At 55.6% G+C, this 6383-nt stretch overlaps 1 pseudogene; it reads right to left on the reverse strand.

Annotated features, from left to right (window-relative positions):
• Positions 1 to 873: 873 nt before the first annotated feature.
• On the reverse strand, positions 874 to 3052 carry LOC148150194 (uncharacterized; annotated as a pseudogene).
• Positions 3053 to 6383: the final 3331 nt, after the last annotated feature.

Below are 6383 nucleotides of genomic sequence, written 5' to 3' on the forward strand. Positions count from 1 at the left end.
CAATATGCAAGAAAATGCCTCTTGCCTATAATCACGTTTGTCATATATTAATTCAAAAAAGGCCCTGAATTTCCAGGGAGTTTCTAACAATCTCCTCAACAGAATTCCTTACCAGAGAAACGGAGCAAACTGCTACATAAAACAAGGAAAATCACTATATGTCCTTGGAGATGATTCTGAAGAATAGGTTTGATATGCATTTGGAGAGGCAAGGAATGATTAGGGAGAGTCAGCATCATTTGTTCAAGGGAAATTGTATCTCACAAACTTGATTGAGTTTTTCTGAGGAAATTACAAGAAGATTGATGAGGGTAGAGTGGTAGATATTGTTTACTTGGACTTTAGTAAAGCCTTTGACAAGGTTCCATATGGTAGACAAATTAATAAAGTTAGATCACATGGGATTCAGGGTGAGCTTGCCAGTTGGATACAAAATTGACTCAATGGTAGGAGACAGAGATTGTTTTTTGGACTGGAGGACTATTACCAGTGGTCTTCCAAAGGGTTCAGTGCTTTTGTTTGTCATTTATATAAATGATTTGGATGAGAATACAGCAGGCATGGTTAGTAAGCTTGCAGATGGTATCAAAGTTGGTGGTATAGTGAACAGTGAAGAAGGTTATCTAAGATTACTAAAAGATCTTAATCAATTGTGTCAATAGGCTAAGGAGTGGTCAGTAGAGTTTAATTTGGATAAATATGTTAGCGCGGATGAAATAATATCAGTCCGAGCCCAGAATGCGGTTCAACAATCGGTAATGTTTATTGCTACAGTAACGCCGGCGGAGACCAACCAAGGTCCGAATCTCAGCTGCTCTGCTCTTCCCGCGCGAAGCTACATATTATATACTTTTAGTTGTCAGGATGTGTGGAATTTGAGGATGAATGGGATGATAGTTCCCCATCATCACTGGAATAGGTGCAAACAGTATGTTTCCTGCCGTCCCAGGAGAGTTGCAGGGCACGCACAATAGGGTGCTAATTGGTTTATGTAAAACGGGTCCGGGTATTATCTGCTTGTCTCTCTCTGTGAGGGCAGGGGCTAGCACCTCCCTTTGTTCCCTTGGGGTGTTGGTGTGTATTGGTCTGTCCGTTCCTGTATGGTAGATGCCTGTCCTTTGTGTCAGAATGGCTCCGTATCGATGGGTATGAGTGTGTTTCAGTCAGTCTCTTGATGTGATTAGGAGATGGGTTTCCATATTAATTAATTCCGGAGTTTTGGTCCATGAGTCATGGATAATGTTGGTCTAGTGTGGATTCTATCTGTCCTCTGTCTCCTATCTCCCAGTCACGTGGGCGGACCGGCAGCTGCTGAGTTTTTGTGGGTTTAAAGCTGCGACTGCTGTTTAAAACACAAAATGAATTCTTATCGTTTCCTGATGTAGGCATAGTCCCGTGGCAAAAGCAGGGCGGCTCTGATGCCCGCTTGCAGTCCCCCCTTTCGGCAAGGGGTTGGACACGTCCACACCCCCGATGCCGATATTTTAAAAGTCGTTTCCTCACCCGGTACATTCCGCCAGCCGTCATGCTGCAGTCATGGGGCCTTTGGATAGTCCCGGGAGAAGGTCACATTAACTCGAGCCCTGTGAGCTCACGGTGCCTGATCGCCCGCCAGGAGTCGATGGCGTGGAGCATGGTCTTCCTGGCCTTTCGTTTCTTGTGCTGGCGGCATGAATGACACGCCAGCAGGAGCCAGGCCTGAGCCAGCAGTAACTGTATGCCTACAATGGTGTGCGAGATGATTCGGATCTAGGGATGGATGTTTACGTTCAGGCCCCAATCCCACACCCTCTGCGCCCATCCCTGGGACTGCAGAGCTGTGTCTGTGTCCTCCTCTAGGTCCTTTACATGCAACTGCAACTGGTGATACAATTTCACTGAGTGTCCTACTCGGGTCCTAAGCTCCCGTAAGACCTCAGCCAAATGTGGGACGGGGCTTGTTCAGGCTCCTGATATTCCCTGAGGGTGTCCCTGAATTTATCAGTAGTTTGTATGGACTCGGGGTTCCGTCGTCGGACCTCTGAGATGTGAGCTTGCCCAACCGTGACTGGGCGCCTGGGGGTGTAGCAGAACTCGTGCTGGGGAATCGGGCACTGCAGTCCATTATACCAAAATGAGGTTTCAAGAGTGGAGACACAATATCGTCCCCCCTCCACCATACCCCGCCCTAGTGAAGTGGGGGCCCGTGTGTTCGATTTCAAGGGTGCAGCCCTGTGTCCGGTTGAACCCGCAGTCCGCTGTTTCACTCCTTCGTAAGGGGTGAGGGCAGATGGTAATTGCCCCCCGCTGCTTGCAGCCTGCAAGCGGCACCCCGTACACAGCGCCGTTTTGAGATATGGCTATGTGGTGAGCTAATCGATATTTGAGGGAAGCGTTTTCCCGTATGACTCCGATGTTCTCAATGTGAAACAGGGGAAATGGCCCCGATTCTGGGGTGACCATGGGGATCAGGAGGACAATCCCGACTCCTGTCGCCTCACTGACATCACAGTCGGGAACCACTGGGTATACTCTGGTCATACCCTTCAGAGTCCGGCTGTCGAGCGGCCCGGAGCGCCCCGCGAGTGAGGCCAGTTTGGCACTGTCGATCCAGTTGGGCACCTCCCCCCCTTTGGACCTGGTCAAGATTATGCCGGATCTGGGCTACCATCCACAGGCCATACGCATGGCACAGCTGTCCCTCGTGGATATGGGCCGTGTTTTCCCTTTCCCGGTCTATAAGTCGGTTAATGGTGTGGGCGTGTGTCTCCAGGACTGCAATGCCGTCGAGCTGGGTGTATGCTCCCTCTTCCCCCAGGCGTGCCTGGTCTGCCTGATTTGTGAGAGACCTCTGTAGCAGGTCCCTCATTACCCCTTTTAGTTGCTCGACCTTTTCGTTAAGGCCCTGGATGTCTAGGGAGTTTACTACGGATGTTCCCGTGTTGAGTCCTGTGAGAGCATCGTTGAGTATGTCCCGTCTGTGTCGTTGTGTGTGCGTGTTATGTATGTCATTTCGGTAGTGGGTTGCCCCCATGGCGTCTATGGCCCTCTCTATAACCTCCTTCCCCATCATGGCGTATAGGTTCCGTACCTGTGCTGTGCAATAGTCCGGTACCCGGATGCCCGATATATTGACCAGCACAGGCACGATCTCATGTCGGACGTTGCCATAAAGGGCCTCTCCCTCATCCCACAATACCAGTCCCCCGCGGGCCCCGGTCCCAGAGAGGGGCATGGCAATATCTCGGGAGTTGTGGTCGGGGGCGGTGTGGTTGGGGCGGGTGGAAAGCACAAATACAAAGAGACTACCACGGCATCAGTAGGCTCGTAATATCCGCAAACAGACAGATCCCGTACAGTAAAGGCATCAAAGGCCGGGGCAGAGGAGAGGTCCTCTGGCATGGCACACATTGTCCCGAACATGCAACCCCCAAGTCCATCGCCTCAGCACGCCGGAGGCAGGTCGGCCGCGGGTCGCGCTCCGACGTGCAGAATAAACACATGTGTCTGTACGCCAGGGAGAACTTCCAGCCAGGCATTGTAGAACGCGTCGATCACATCGGGCTTGTCCCTTGCAGGAATACAGATGGCGTCGGACGCGTTGAAGGCAACACCGTGGCGGTAGAAGTTGTCATATATTTCGGGGAAGGAAGGCACTAGTCGTAGGGCGAAGAGGAGAGCAGGGAGGAGAGCGGTGCACCGGTGAAGAGAGGGAGAGAGGCACCCTTACCAAGGGTGTAGGGTTAGTGTGTGTAGGAGCAGGTCTCCCTGGAACCGGTCCACCTGTTGCACTGTAAGGAGAAAGAGGGGCGGTTAGAGTCAAGTCAAGGTGGGGGGGGGGGGTGGGGGGAGTGTCTGTCCGGTCGGGGCTTAAGGGTAGGGCTTAAGCTGGGACCAGTGTTTCCACCTGCCCTTTCCCTTCATGTCGACACAGGCGCATGTGTCGCTGGTGAGGATGATTTCGTGCGGTCCCAGCCACCGGGAGGCGAAGCCGGGCTGTTCGGGGGCAGCCCTGACTAGGACTTTGTCCCCAACGCCGGGAAGGGGTTGGGCGGGCAGATGCGGCTGCGGTTTTGCCTGGTCCCTAATGTCCTGCTGGTCGCGTGCAGTTTGTCTAAGGGCCCGCAGCTGCGTGTCCAGCTGCCTGATATAGCGCGTCACCCTGTCCCTCAGGGGGCCATGTCTTCCCCCCCGACCATGACGTTCTCTGGTAGTCGCATGGCCCTCCCCGTCATGAGCTCGAAGGGAGTGAGGCCAGTGGAGCGGCCTGGGGTGGCCCTTAGGCGCATCAGTATGCAGGGCAGAACGTCCACCCAGCCCTGCCCTGTTTCGGCGATCACCTGTGCGATCGCAGCTTTGAGGGTCCGGTTCATGCGCTCGACCATCCCGGAGCTCTGGGGATGGAACGGGACGTGGAAGCACTGTCTGATGCCGAGGAGGCGGCAGGCCAGTTTCATTGCGCGCCTGGTGAAGAGCGTGCCCTGATCTGAGTCAATCTAGAGGGGGGCCCCCAGTGAGGGAAGATGTCGAAGGCCAGCACTCTGGCCACGGTGGCGGATGTACAGTCCCGTGTAGGGAAGGCGCGTGAAATGGTCAACGATCACCAGGCAATACTTCTTGCCACGGCTGGGGGGGTAGGGGTCCTGTGAAATCAACTTGGAGGTTCTCCCAGGGCTCCTTGGGCCGTGGCTGGTGCGCCAGGGGAATGCGCAGGGACCGCCCCGGGTTGTGCTGGGCGCAGACAACGCATCGGCGGCAGTGTTTGGCCAAGTCGCGGCCGAGGCCGGGCCACCACCAGACAGTCGGGAGCCTAGCAAGTGTACCATCACGGCCCGCATGGTCCGGCTCGTGGTGTAGTTGCATCAAGGTCGTTCTGATAGCCGCGGGTGCCACGACCCTGTCGCCGTGCCGCCACACCCCATCGGGGCCGCAGGCTGCGCCCTTTGCCAGCCAGTCCTCTAACTCACCGGGCTGCGCGCAATTCTGGACGTCCAGGACATTCACGTTCCGGACCTCAGTAGTGGGTGCTGCATGCGTGGGCAGTAGCGCTGCGCCCGCGGCAGCCTTGGCGGCCAGGTCGGCCCAATGATTCCCTAGCTGTTCAGCGGTGGTGACCCGCTGGTGTGCTTTGATTTTTATCACCGCAGCGATCAGGGGGAGGCATGCGGCCGCCACCAGGTCGCGGACCGTATTTTCGTGTTTAATCTGACCACCGCCGGCCGTGATAAAGCCCCGGCGGCTCCATGCTGCCATGTAATCATGGACTACCCCGAAAGCGTACTGGCTGTCGGTAAAGATGTTTACCCACTTGCCTGTTCCCAGGCGGAGTGCGGCGGTGAGGGCGACCAACTCCGCGACCTGGGCGGAGGTGTCGCCCCCCATCGTTCCTAGTGCTCGGGTGGTCCCGGTATGGTCAACCACCGCCCATCCCGTTTGGTAGGACCCCTCGACAAGCCTACGTGAGCCGTCCACATACAAGGTCAGGTCGGGATCAGGGACCGGGCTGTCGGCCACGCAGTCCCCCTCCGCCGAGTCGATGGCGGCCTGGCAACGGTGGGGTCACCCACCGCGATAATCCCGTCGGCGGGGTTTGACCCTGTGTCCCTAACGATCTGAATGGACTGGTCCCGGGGGAGGAGAACCGCCTCCCAGGTTGCCCTGCGGGCATCCGAGACCGTCCGGAGGCGGCCCGTGTTCAGGAGTTCAACTATCGTGTGTCTAGTGTGTAGTATTATCTGTCCGGACATAGTGACCGGCTCACACACCCGGACCGCCCATGCGGCGCAATCCAGCGCCGCCACACAGCGGTGCATGCCCTTCACGACTGGGGACTCCTTTGTGGAGTAGTAAGTGAGGTCTGCAGATGCTGGAGATCAGAGATGGAAATGTATTGCTGGAAAAGCGCAGCAGGTCAGGCAGCATCTAGGGAACAGGAGAATCGACGTTTCGGGCATTAGCCCTTCTTCAGGAATGAGGAAAGTTGGTCCAGCAGGCTAAGATAAAAGATAGGGAGGAGGGACTTGGGGGAGGGGCGTTGGAAATGTGATAGGTGGAAAGAGGTCAAGGTGAGGGTGATAGGTCAGACTGGGGTGGGGGCGGAGAGGTCGGGAAGAAGATTGCAGGTTAGGAAGGTGGTGCTGAATTTGATGGATTTGACTGAGACAGGCTGGGGGGAGGGGAAATGAGGAAACTGGTGAAATCCGAGTTCATCCCTTGTGGTTGGAGGGTTCCTAGCCGGAAGATGAGGCGTTCTTCCTCCAACCGTCGTTTCGCTGTGGTCTGACGATGGAGGAGTCCAAAGACCTGCATATCCTTGGTGGAGTGGGAGGGGGAATTGAAATGTTGAGCTACAGGGTGGTTGGGTTGATTGGTCCGGGTGTCCCAGAGGTGTTCCCTGAAACGCT

The sequence above is a fragment of the Chiloscyllium plagiosum genome, unplaced genomic scaffold, assembly GCF_037043375.1.
Source record: "Chiloscyllium plagiosum isolate Xiang-an unplaced genomic scaffold, Cpla_swu_hap1 HiC_scaffold_4, whole genome shotgun sequence".
In the NCBI taxonomy this organism is placed as follows: domain Eukaryota; kingdom Metazoa; phylum Chordata; class Chondrichthyes; order Orectolobiformes; family Hemiscylliidae; genus Chiloscyllium; species Chiloscyllium plagiosum.